This window comes from Stenella coeruleoalba, assembly GCF_951394435.1.
Source record: "Stenella coeruleoalba genome assembly, chromosome: 15".
NCBI classification, from domain to species: Eukaryota; Metazoa; Chordata; class Mammalia; order Artiodactyla; family Delphinidae; genus Stenella; species Stenella coeruleoalba.
Genome location: NC_137161.1, coordinates 73,288,465 through 73,302,369, shown reverse-complemented (window position 1 = coordinate 73,302,369; position 13,905 = coordinate 73,288,465).

Genomic DNA, 13,905 nt, shown 5'->3' with positions numbered 1-13,905 from the left:
CAGAGAATGTCATACTAAGTGAAGTAAGTCAGACAAAGACAAATATTATATGATATCACTTCTATGTGGAATCTAAAAAATAATACAAATGAATCTATATACAAAAAGAAACAGACTCACAGAAATAGAAAACAAACGTATGGTTTCCAAAGGGGAAAGGGAGGGAGGGAGGGATAAATTAGGAGTATGGGATTAAGAGATATAAACTACTATATATAAAATAGATAAGTAACAAGGATTTACTGTATAGCACAGGGAACTATATTCAATATCTTGTAATAACCTATAACAGAAAATAATATGAAAAATATATATATATAACTGAATCGCTTTGCTGTACACCTAAAACTAACACAATATTGTCAATCAAATATACGTACTTCAATTTTTAAAATGTCACAGAAATGTCACAAGATGATGATTAATCTCAGCCTTTTTGTTCTTCCCCTTTAAAAAATCCCCAAACTCAAAGCCCAGGATGGAGTGGATCTGAGGCTTGTCTCCCACTCCCTTGTTTGGTGCCCTGTAATTGCAGTAATTCCGTACTTTGCTGTTAACTTCTGCTGGCAGTATGGCTTTCTGCACCGCAGGCACATAAGCCCTTTGCTCGGTTTCAGGATCAGGTGTTAAAAACATGTATATGTATAATTGATTCACTTTGTTATAAAGCAGAAACTAACACACCAAAAAAAAAAAAAAAACCACAAAAAGCCTTCAAATATAACTCCTATGAATGTTTATCCTTTGTTTATTTTAAAACTTCCTAATTAGAAGCTTTCCAAGATACTCTGTGAACTCCTCAACAATTCAGAGGAAGCCCAAGAATAAATTATTCAAAAATCGTTAACAAAAGGCTTTACCTTCTCTCATAATTTAGTTGGCAATCCTTTCTTGCTGGTATAGAAAATATTTTTTAGAAGGCTTGTGTGTTAGGAACAAGGCTTCTTCTAGCAATCTTTTGGCCAAGGAGATAGCAATAGTACCTGTCTCAAAGTGTCTGAGGAGGATTAAATGCATGGTGGCTGGCACACAGTAAGTGCCCAATAAATGCTAATTATCGTAATCTTAATCCTTGTCTCTATGGGTAAAAGAAAAATGAAGCATTCAGTGAAATTTAATTCTTCCAGAAGTGATGGCTTAAAAAAGACAATTATTGACTCCATGAAAAAGAAAGAGAAGTACAAGAAAGGTAAAATAAAAATAATAGACTAGGTGATGGGCTAAACTGCTATTTGAAAACTAAAATTATCATATTGGGTAAATGCTATCCAAAATTTAACTGATCTGTATTTCAATAACTCCATGAAACACATAAATTTGTGTAGTTACTTAGAAGAACATTTAACTTTTTTTTTTTTTTTTTTTTGGCCACACTGCACGGCTTATGGGATCTTAGTTCCCCCACCAGGGATTGAACCCGCACCCTCAGGAGCGAAATCACAGAGTTCTAAACACTGGACAGCCAGGGAATTCCCTTAACAACTAATTTAAAGTGCACATTCCTGGGCTTTGCTTCTTCCCTGATTCCCAGCAGAGGAGAGACCTGGGAATGTGTACTTTTGTCAAATCCTCTAGGTGATCCTTACAATCAGACAAATTCTGGCAGTAATATTGACTGGAAGGTTAATGAGCGCATGGCTTTCCTGGGGAGGCTAATTAGTACCCCTATCTTGAATATTCTCCAGGTTACATGATGTTGGCCCTAGAGCGGCTGTTTTCAAATTCTAATGTGCTCAAAAATCACCAAAAGAGTTGTTAAAAATTCAGATTCCTGGTCCTACCACCAAGAGATTCTGATTCAGAGATCTGGGGGGCACTCAACAATCTACATTTTTCAACCAGCCCCTCCCCTCCAGGGCGAGTCTTTGAGAAGGACTTTCAACACTGGTCATTCACACGTTAGAGAGAAGCCAGACATATTTTTTAAAAGAAAAAGTCTGACGTTGCTGTGTAATTTGAATTTCCCAGACCTCATCACTGTGTGCAAATAAACAAGATTACATAAAAATTGTAACTGAGGTTTGTGAATTTTGAACACCAGATGATTGTGCAATAATCAGTTCTCCTCCCAGGTTTATCTGGAGATCTCAAAAAAAGTGTCTTCAGGTATGCGTGTGTTGTCTTTTTATTTGCCACACTGACGGTTCAAATCTCAGCTCCATTACTTAACAAGGGGGGCAAGTTACTGTTGCTTATCTATTGCTGCCTCACGAATTATCCCAAAACTTAGTGGCTTAAAACAGCAACAACCGTTTTGTTATTTCTCAAGGTTTCTGTGGGTTGGGAGTTTAAGAAGGGCTTGGTTGGTGCAGCATCTCCCCATATGGTTGAAATCAGACAGGGGTTAGAACTGGGGCAGTAGGGGGAAGGAGAAGCAAGGGCTGGCTGGGTATCTCTCACTCTCCCTCTTCATGTAGTTTCAGGACCTCTCTATGTGGTCATACCAAGTGGGTTAGTTTGAGCTTCCTCACAGCATGGCTTCCTCAGGCCACTCCTTCCATGGCAGCTCAGGGCTTCAGGATAAGTGTTCCAGTAAACAAGTTGAAAAGGGCATCTCCTTTTCTGACCTAGCCTTGGAAGTCACACTGCCCCATTTCTGCTGCATTCTGTAGGTTACAGGAGAGTCAGAAGCCTTCCCAGATTCAAGCAGAGGGGAATAAACACCATCGCTCAGGACGGTGGATCATCGCTCAGGTAGGAGGATCAAGGGCACATTGCAGAATAACATGTGGGTTAGGCAATACCGTGGCAGCTTTGGAAATCTTTGGAAATCTCAATCTGCAACATAACAACCTCTATCCAAGCCTAACTTTCTCATCTGTGAAAGAAGGATAATAGTAGTATCTACCTTATAGTGTTGTAGTGAGGACTAAGTGAATAAATACATGGAAAGCACTTAGAATAGTATCTGGCATGCTGCATAAACACTAGCTATTATTATCACTGGTACTATCATCAATATTTCCATTGCTCACTGAACCAGGACTATGCAGTCATGGCCCTCCTAGGTCCTCAGAAGTGCCTGAGTTCAAGTACACCACTGCCTCTGGCCTCTATTTCCCTAATCACTGTCACTGTCTGTAAATCTTCCACCATGGCTAGTGTCCCTGCTGGCTGGGCCAAGACCCTGCAGCCACTGGTTCCCATAACTTCTCAGAGATGCCAATGAGTGGACCGCACAGGACTGGCTGCAATCCACTGCTGTCACTGCCTCAGTGTAATTATTGCCACAATCCCAAACTCTGGCAGGTAGCCCAATACTTCCACAGAGGAGGGTGTGGGGAGACCCACAGGCCTTGTGTCAGGGACGGTAGATGCAACGGCAGCATTAGTTTCTGGAGGTGACAGTGACAGGGCTCTGGTGCCAGTGGGGGGGCAGGCCAGGTGTCCAGCTAGGGCATCAGGGAGGGGTGTCTTCACCAGAGCAGCCCTCAGACAGGACCTGGGCCCTTCTTGCTGCCTATAGAGCTTCCCATCATGTTTTCCCTGACCATCCAGCAATTTTGCAAACTGTCCAATATCTTTTTAATAAATTTCTGTTCTTTTTAAATTAGTCAGAGTTGATTGTGATGCTTGCCCATAGTGCCTCGACCAGTACTGGAACTTTTAGCATTTTTTAACTTCAGAAGCTTCAGAGCACAGTGCCCTCAGCAGGGACACCAGCGCTATGAGAATGCCCTGGCTCAGAAGACGTAAGGCCTGCCAAGGGGCTGTGGGCATTAACCAAGGAGGCCAGAGCAGGGGGAATGAACATGGTGATGCCCTGGGGTAACAAACCTGCCAGTTCTCAGGAGTACCAATAAGACACACTAGAAGACTCCCTCCAAGGGCAGGAGGAGGCAGGAGGAAGATCCTATGACAGCAGGTGAGGCTAAGACCCAGAGGCATTTGGGATGTTCACAACTATTGACGTGACCTTCTATTTACCCACAGGCTGAGACAGGCCCTAGGAAACCTGTTAGTCCACAACAACCTCCACGGGCCACCAGGAGGCCCATTGCCCAGGTCCTGGCCACAGTACGTAACCTCAAAATAGGGGCCATCAAGGCTTGTTAGAATGTCTGGGGTTGAGAAAGAAAGAATTCTGAAATTCGTTGTTTGTTTACATTTTTAAAAAATTATTTATTTATTTTTGGCTGCGTTGGGTCTTTGTTGCTACATGCGGGCATTCTCTAGTTGAGTCGAGCTGGGGCTACTCTTCATTGCAGTGTGCGGGCTTCTCATTGCGGTGACTTCTCTTGTTGCAGAGCACGGGCTCTAGGCGTGTGGACTTCAGTAGTTGTGACACATGGGCTCAGTAGTTGTGGCTCAAGGGCTTAGTTGCTCCATGGTATGTGGGATCTTCCCAGACCAGGGCTCGAACTTGTGACCTCTGCATTAGTAGGCGGATTCTTAACCACTGCGCCACCAGGGAAGTCCCTAAATTTTTAACTGATATATATATATATATGTATGTATGAACTTAGGTTTTTTTAAAACAAACAATGTTTGTTTGTCTTTACCCGTAGCAGATGACACAGGAAGGTGGTATAAAGAGAGGGAGAAAGGGGCAGAAAATAGGGAAAATAGAAAAAGAGAGAGGGAAAATAGGTTAAAGCTGACGATATCACTTTCATACAACTCTAGAGAATTTAGGTAGCAGCATGAAATGTCCAAGTCAGATGATTCAGGGTGTGCTGGCAGCATCATCACCATCCTCAGGGAAGCCTAGAGTTCATTTCTCAATGAAGATACTTCAGGGTTGGGATGCCCAGCCATAGGCAGGGAGGAATCCAGGATCTGTCCAGGAGTGGGTCACTTAACCTCTCTTTGCCTCAATGTCCTCAAAGGAACAAGACAAGTGAGGACTCAGGCACCTGTTCTCGAAGAAGAAAGAAAAAAGGAGTCACAGAAGTATCTTTAACAAGGCTACGGGACTTCCCTCGTGGTGCAGTGGATAAGAATCCGCCTGCCAATGCAGAGGACATGGGTTCAAGCCCTGGTCCGAGAAGATCCCACGTGCCTGGAGCAACTAAGTCCGTGCACCACAACTACTGAGCCCATGAGCTACAACTACTGAAGCCTGTGTGCCTAGAGCCAGTGCTCCACAACAAAGAGAATCCACCACAGTGAGAAGCCCACACACTGCAATGAAGAGTAGCCCCTGCTCGCCGCAACTAGAGACAGCCTGCACGCAGCAACAAAGACCCAACGCAGCCAAAAATTAATTAATTAATTTTAAAAAATGCTACGTGACAGTTCAGTTCAGGAACAGAACTGCTAAAGTACAGTTTGTTCTGTAAAGGAGCTACTGCAAAGGAGCTTGTAGGGGTCACAACTGCACTCCCTGCCCCTGAATCCGCTCACACGAGCAGCCCTCTGCACAGCTGGCCAGTGAATCCTGTACCAGCAACTGTGGCCACTTAAGCCTTCTTATTTCATGAGGATGAAAAAATGAATGCTTGGTTTTTGGAGCAAAGAATGTGTCTCTGAAAATTACAGCTGAAAGGAACTTTCTAGATGACTGAGTCCAACCCCTTTGATAGCAAATTTCAGTCAAATTCAATCTAAAAGCAAAACACTTGATACACTAAAAGGAGTTCTGGTCAATAAAACAATGTTAAGAGAGTGACGGTTTTTGACAGTCTTGAATGATGTATTGGTTATTTACTGCTGCATAACAAATTACCCCCAAACCTTAAACCTTTAGTGGCTTAAAACAACAATAGTTATTGGAACTTCCCTGGCAGTCCAGTGGTTAAGACTCTGTGCTTCCACTGCAGAGGGCGTGGGTTCGATCCTTTGTTGGAGAACTAAGATCCCACATGCCTCGTGGTGCAGCCAAATAAATAAATAAAAATAAAACAACAATAGGCATTCTCTCACAGTTTCTCTCAGTCAGGAATCTAGGTTCCCAGGAATCCACAGCTTAGCTGTGTCCTCTGTCTCAGGGTTTCTCACAAGGCTGTGTCAAGCTTTCAGCCAAGGCTGCAGTCTTATCTGAAGGTTTGACTGGAGAAGGGGCTGCTTCAAAGCTTCCTCACATGGTTTTGGCAAGATTCAGTTCCTCACTGGTTGTTGGACTGGGAGCCTTAGTTCCTTGATGACTGTTGCCCAGAGATCAACCTCAGTTCCTTACTATCTGAGCCTCCCCAGGTAGCAACTTGCTTCATCAGGGTAAGCGAGCAGAGAGAGCAAGAGAGAGTGCCAGCTAAAAGAAAGTGGTAGTGAGATGGAAGTCCCAGTCTTTTGCAAGTAACCTAATCATGGAAGTGACATCCGATCATCTTTGTGTATTCTATTCCTTAGAATCCAGGAATCAGGTCCAACCCACACTTAAGAGGAAGCTATTACACAAGGGAGTGAATACCAAGAGGCAGGATTATTGGGAGTCATGTCAGAAGCTGCCTACAGATGGTGTATAGAAGGTAGGGAAGGGGCTAGAATCATGGAAATGCAGAATTTTCTGGTTGAGAAGAAAAGGCCCTGTAAATCCCGCCACCCACGTGATGCCTGAATTCCCAATATAGCTCCCTGACAAGCGGCTTCTCGTTCTACATCTGCACAATGACATGGTTAGAAATGGTCTCCTGGTCATACTGGACGAGAAACCATCTGCCTATGATGTTCACCCATGCCCGTGCAGGCACCTTACAACCTGCGAAAATGGTGGAAAGGTCAGAAGATTCTATTCTCTTTAAATGATGGCTAGCTGCTTTCGCAAAAGCTGAAAGGTAAATTACAAATAAAGATTTGGTCTAATTTTTAAAGTAACCTGGAATATGTAGAATGTTTCTGCAATTATTAGTCCACGTATTTTGACATATAAAACACCAAAGATCTCTCAAAGGAGCTGGACAAATCAGCAAGTGTTAAAGAAAGCAGCAGTGGGAGTGTCTAGTACAACCAAACCAGTCATCAACATCAGCAGTTAAAAATTCCAGAACAAAGAAAATAAATGGATCAAAAGAAAGGGAAGGCCCTTGTGCTTTACCCCTTTCACACGCAGGATATTTTTCATGTGTAATTCTGAATTTGGCAAAGATGTCTGAACTGTGACTCAGTGACTGGCAGACAGCATTTCAGAGTTTACAGCACGCTCTCTGGGAAACTGTCGTAGCCAAAGTTATGGCATCGTGTTTGACCCTCACTTATCCACAAGACCTAGCTCAAACGGCTGTTCATAAACGTCAACTTTAGTGTCAAAAGACATAAGATTGTAGAAGGTAATTAAGGTTATCAAAAAGCAATGAAGCCAAGAAGGAAGGAAAAAAGGAAGGAAAGGAGGAAGGAGGGGTGGAAGGTCCCTTCCTTCAAGTACTTCCTCCTCATTTTGGATGAATCCAAGATTACAGGAATACATTAATATCTACCTTCACGACCACAGCACTGTTTTGGGGGGTGTGCTTATCGGAAAACCAATCAGCTAATTAACTCATAGAATGGCCAAGATGAAAAGGATCTTGAGGAACATGTGGTCTTATCCTTAATTTCAAAGATGAGGAAATCAGGTTCCACAGAGGCTAAATTACTCACCAAGTAGACAGAGAAGAGGGACACTTAGGTCAACCATTCCCACAAGGGGTCCAACGAGGAACAGCTGAAGCCAACACAGTAGTGTCTCCTCCTACAGGGACAACCAGTTCCCTTTGCCTCTCACACACCCTCCAGCAAGCAGGATTTCTCAACCTTGTGTTTGTGCAAACCCCTGAGCAGCGCCAGCTGCTGCACCAAGAGGCTCTCCACTCTGCAATGGAGGGCAAAGGCTGCGACAGTTCGGCCCGCTCCCAACTCTCTCCACAGAGGCCTGAAAACACATTTGTTGTTCTTAGTTAGGTGAGTAGAGACTAGGCCCATCGAGGAGGGGTAAAAGTGGCCAGACAAGCCTCAGGGATTGTGAGGTCCTGTCCTGATCCCTCTGATGGCTGGAGAGGGCAGTGAGGACTGGGCCATCCAGAATGACTGCCCAGCACCACAGCCAGCAGGTCCCTGGGGGTCCAACCCAGGAGGCACCTGCCAGTCCTAACTGAGTGCTCTGAGCTGGGTGGCCATGCCAAGTGACATCCCTAGGGGGCCTCCAGGGTGCCCCCCAACTCCAGGGTGAAGTCAAGGTCAGCCCCAGGCACACACGGTACTGGTGCACAGCAGTGAAAGAGGACAGTGCTGGTCCAGATCTGGCTGAGGGTCAGTGGGGACAGTTGTGGGCCTGGAAGAACCCCCAGGGAGAAGCCAAGGCCAAGAGCAGGCAAGGTTGTGGCCAGACGCCTCCCTAGTACAGGGTCTTTTCTCCTCCTGTCCTTTCTCTGCTTGGAGTGTGATTCCTCACGTGTGCTAGATCCCATGCACCCTGTTGTAGGCCTCTCCTTCGGGTATTGTGTCACCCTGTGCTTTTCCTTGCACTTCTCTCTGAAACGAGCTCATTCCCTTAAAAAAAAAAAAAAAAGAGGGGTTAAAGTTACTTTCCTCTTGAAGTAAAAGAAACATAGTCAACCAGAGGAGAGCATTAAGTGTTACTATTCTAGAAGACTTCAGTGGCCACCACACAGGGAACAGACGGGAAAGGGGGTAAACCCTCAAAGAATTTTGAAGCTAGTGTTACTGAAGGTTGAAATAATTTGTCTGCTTTTCTATATGTTTTCCCTCAGCCCAAATGAAACCTAACTTTTAGCTCTAGATACAAGATTGAAAAAACACGGAATGCAAGACAACACGTTGAAAAGACCAAAGAGTGGAAGGAAGACGGTTGTATCCAGAGGTGTTCAGTGAAATCTGATGCTAAGAGATCAGGAAAGGAGAAAATGGAGGGTGAAGAGGGGGACATTTCAAGAGTTGAGTGGGTTATTTTTTATCAGACATAGTGTTTACTGGACTCTCCTCCATTAAAATATTGCCCATGGAGGGCTTCCCTGGTGGCGCACTGGTTGAGAGTCCGCCTGCCGATGCAGGGGACACGGGTTCGTGCCCCGGTCCGGGAAGATCCCACATGCCGTGGAGCTGCTGGGCCCGTGAGCCATGGTCGCTGAGCCTGCGCATCCGGAGCCTGTGATCCACAATGGGAGAGGCCACAACAGTGAGATGCCCGCATACCGCAAAGAAAAAAAAAATATATATATATAGCCCATGGAAATAAGATTAATATTTATTCCCTAAGGTTCCCAGAATACCAAAAAAAAAGGGGAGAGAAAGACAGGGGAGGAAGTTAGAAAGAGAAGGAGAGTATGAAGGAGAAGTGGGGAAATCCCCAGAAAATTCGAGGCAGGTCTAAGCCCTTGCTTCACTACTCTCCCCTCCAATTCTGTATTTACCTCCAGAAAGGATTCCAAGCCCGATTTTGACTTCTCTCTCCTATTTCTCAATCCATGCTTGTTCCTCAAGTATTTAGTTAGGGAGGAAAGCTGTGAGCTAGTACAATCTGCTCCCCTACCACCTCTGGAATTTTCCCCGTGGAAATTGGACACAATAAACTCAGACAATGGAAGCATTCACTCCAGGGCAGCCAGGGATGCCTTTGTTCTGGTGAACCAGAATGAAGCTTAACTAAATATGCCATGGAGCAACTTAAAGTGGAAATGGAAAATGACTTTCCACTTGGAGAGAGAGTAAAACACATTAGCAAGAGATTTTGGGTCTAAGAAAATCCAATGAGTTACAAAGGATCATTTTCATTCTGGCCTAGTGAGATCACAGTCGAAGTAAGTTAACGATTAAAGTTTGAGAAAAGTGCCTACATATTTCATTTCTTTAAAGTTGTATTCCCCCCACCACTTTATTGAGGTACGACTGACATATAGAAAGCTGTACATATTTAATGCATACAACTTGATGTGTTTGGGGGGTACAACTGTATCCTCTTTTGGATCATATGGTAATTAGAATGCTTAAACATTTTAGACACACAGACATGGTACCTGGATCATTTAAAAGGCAATGTGTCGTTATACTAGGAAGTGTCTACATTTAGCTGTTTTGTAGAGAGTTCTATCACTGATTAAAAGAGGGAGTTTAAAAGACTCCAACTAGGAACTATTGCACTGCTCTGGGCCAGAAATGATTATCGCTAGATTGAAAGTATGATGGTGGGGATGACGGAGAGGAAGAGGCAGACAAGAGAGATGGTCCAGAGATACAACCAAATGGGACCTGGAGAGCAAGTGGATCTGGTGGCATGGGTGAAGGGAGAACTCAAGAAGGCTCCCAGGTGCCCGGGTGAGATGGCCTGTTATGACACATGGCAGTGACAGTCACTGAGCTGGCAGATAAAGCTGGGAGAATACGTACCATCACTCAGCCATCAATACACTCTGACCAAGAGCCTGCAGAGGGCCGCGTGTCTCCAGCCCCATGACAGACATCTCACCCGCCCTGATTGCCTGTCTTCACGGTTACAAAATGAAGCTTGTTTTAAGAACCCAATAACATCATTGTGTTTAACATTTGGTGTAGATATTCAGAAGTCCTCAGACAGTGCACATTTAATGAATCTTATAAGTAAAAAAATTAGATAAAAGTAACTGAACTCCATGAAGCCAAGAATTATGCCTTTTGGGTGGTGTTCCATTTGGTAATCCCTCCTTCTGCACCCTGTGCCACTTAACAAGCATGCTGGGAGAACAGGGGATGGAGGAGGTGTGCAAGGGGCAGAGGGACACAAGCCACGGTGACACCTCCTCCACCTGGCCGCCAGTTTGTCCATTCCTTTCTATAATCCACTCATTTAAAAACAGTTTCCCAAGTGTAAAGTATCACCTTTGTTCAAAGACAAAATGGATACTCAAGGTTCGAATTCACTGAGAAGGAAAACAACTCAAAAACCATTTGGGAAATTTTAAATTCAGAGAAACTGAAAAAAAAGTTCAGAGACAATAGTGGAAGTAAAACCAATTTTAAAGGACACTGTGTTGATCCAGGCAAGCCTGGTTGGTTTCTTGGCCAATCTCTTCCCTATGTCTTTGTCCCTCTCAAAGTGTGGGTGTCATTTTCAAACTTGGGAAAAGAGCTATTGGGGAACTTTTGTTCTTTAGAAGCCCACTGCTGCCGAAAGGCTGTTTTGACTCATAACTAAGCCACACCAACTGGGAGGCAGCCTGTAACAATGATTTCTGTTTGAGCAACACATGCTCTTGAGCTAAGAGACACTCCACTCTGTTTGCAATTGGATGGAGCAGGTGTCTGAGGAGAGACAGACCATTGTCACCAGTATCGAAGGAATGAATTAACATGTTGATTTCAAGGAGCCCGCAGTTTCCCGAGAAGCCTCCACAGTCTGGACCCACTGGGCCTCCCCGGACACTGAGGTTGAAGGTGAGGGGACCTGGGGCTGGGCCATGTTTTCTCCGAGGCCCTGCTGAAAACTTGGCCTGGAGTGAAAAGGAGCTCCTCACCAGTTATCCTCCTCCCTCTCCCCTCCTTGTCCAGTTTCTGGAATGTTCTTTTAAACAAAGATCAGTTACTTTGAAGCTCACAACCTTCAAACAGCCTCCCATAGTTCTTAGAGTAATGACCAAAGATCTTACTAGGGTCTCAGAAACCCTTCCTGACTGGCCCCTGTGACCCCTGTGACCTCATCTCCTGCCCTTCTGTCCTGCTTTGGCCATACTGGCATCCCAGCTATTCCTCAAACACACCAGGCACACACCCTTCTCAGGGTCGTGGCACCTGCTGATCCATCTCTTTGCAGGAGGACTCTCAGATCTTCCTGCGGCTCCATTTCTCACTTCATTTGGGTCTTTGCTCCAGTCACCTCCTCAGACAGGTCTTTCCATCTAAAACAGTCCCCCTAAAATACTCACACTCTATCCCCTTGCCCTGCTTCATTCTTCTTCACATATGTATCACATCCTGATATTACATTGTACCTTTAATACTTATTGTTTGTTTACCTCCACCTTCTGGGAGAAGGAATCTTGTGCTTGGTGAATGAACGAATGAATGAGTAAATGAAAAAAGTGAGGACAACCAACAAAAGGTTATTCTCTTTTAATTAGTCCAGATTCAATACTAGGAAATGTCATCAAATGGAAAATTTCAACGCTTGCTAGGATTTCCATATAAAGGAGGTAAATCACAAAATCTCCCTCCCTTGATACGCGTTCATTCTAAAGACATTTATTGTGTGCCTCCTATGTGTCAATTACTAGGTTCTGAGAATGAACAAGATGAGACTCCTGCCATGTGGAGCTTATGTTCTAATTTGGGGGGAAGGACATACAATTTTTTTAAATAAACAAATAATGAGCTAATTTTTGAGTGTGGTATCTGCGCTGAGGGAACTAAGCAGGGTGGTGTGACCAGAAGGAGGATGAGTTCCTCCTTTAGACAGAATGAGAGAGAAATCCTCTGCAGAGGTGATGCTTGAGCTGAGGCCTGAAAGATGAGAAAGATCCAGCCATGGTGAGAGGTATGGGAAGTCCATTTCATGCAGGGAAGAGCATGTGCAAAGGTCCTGAGATGAGGAAACACTTGGTGCTTACCGGGCTGGAGTACAATGAGCAAGAGGGAAGAGATAGATGGAAGGTGGGGCCAGATCATGCTAGGATTTTGTTTTGATTTTACTTTAAACTCAATTCGAGGGAATTCCCTGGCAGTCCAATGGTTAGGACTCTGCGCTTTCACTGCTGAGGGCTTGGGTTCAATCCCTGGTCGGGAACTAAGATCCTGCAAGCTGTGTGGTGTGGCCAAAAAAATAAAAAAATAAACTCAATTCTAAAACATTCAATGCTGTCAAGTAGGGGAGTCACATAATATCATTTATATTTGAAAGTCACTCAGTGTATCAGTTATCTATTGCTGTGTAACAAACCACCCCAAGCTTAGTGATGTAAAATCACAATCACAACACTCACTATCATTCTCACAGTTCTGGGGCCTGACTAAACTCAACTAGGTGGTTCTTGATCAAGGTCTCTTATGTGGTTGCCTTTAAACAACAGCTGGGCTGGAGTCATCTCAGGGTTTCCTTGCTCAGATATCTGGTGGTTAAAGTGGGCTGTTGGCTGGGACCTCTGCTGGGGCTGTCCAGTGCAACATACACAGGCAACCTCTCCACGTGGCCTGGGCCTCTTCCCCATTAAGGAATGGGGAACAGGTCCCAAGAGCAACCATCACAGGAGAGAGCGGCAGGTGGAAACCATATCGTCTTTTATGATCTAGCCTTGAAGGCATGGGTATTCTATTCTTAGAAGCATGTGACTAAGTCTATATTCAAGGGAAGGAGAACTGGATTCCACATCTTGATGACAGATGCGTCAAAGAATTTGCAAACACGTTTTAAACCACCACATCCTGGTTCCTAAGTGGAGAATAAATTATAGGGGGGCAACGGTGGAAGAAGGGAGACCAGTTAGGAGTCAGTGGAATATCCAAGCAGGAAATAACGATGGGGTGGAGATGAAAGAGGTGCAGAATGCTAGGGCACACTTGGGAGGTAGACATAATAGGGCTTGGTCGGGGACTGGACATAGGGTGTGAGGAGAAGGATGTCTGTGAGGCCTTTTGCTTGAGGAACAGGGTGAATATTGGTGCCATTTACTCTAATGGAGATGATTGAGGGAGGAAGAGTGACTGGGAGGTGGGAGAAGAAAACCAAGACATTCGTATAGGACATTTGGATTTTGAGATGCATATTAGCTTTGCAAGTGGAGATGTCAAGAAATCAGCTGAATTTTAATTTGAGTTCAAGAGATAGGTGTGGGCTAAAGGTATAACTTTGCCAGTCATAAGCATCTACATGGCATTCAATCATAGGATAGAAGAGATCACCTAGCCAGAGGATGTAGGCAGAGAAGGGAAAAGGACCAGTCCTAGAGATGCTGCAGGATTTAGAACGCTGTTTGGAAGAAAATGCCCCTACAAGTGCTTTGCACTATAGATGAATCAGGAAATAAGAGCACAAGGACAAGAAAATAGCACCCCAGTATGAGATGAAAA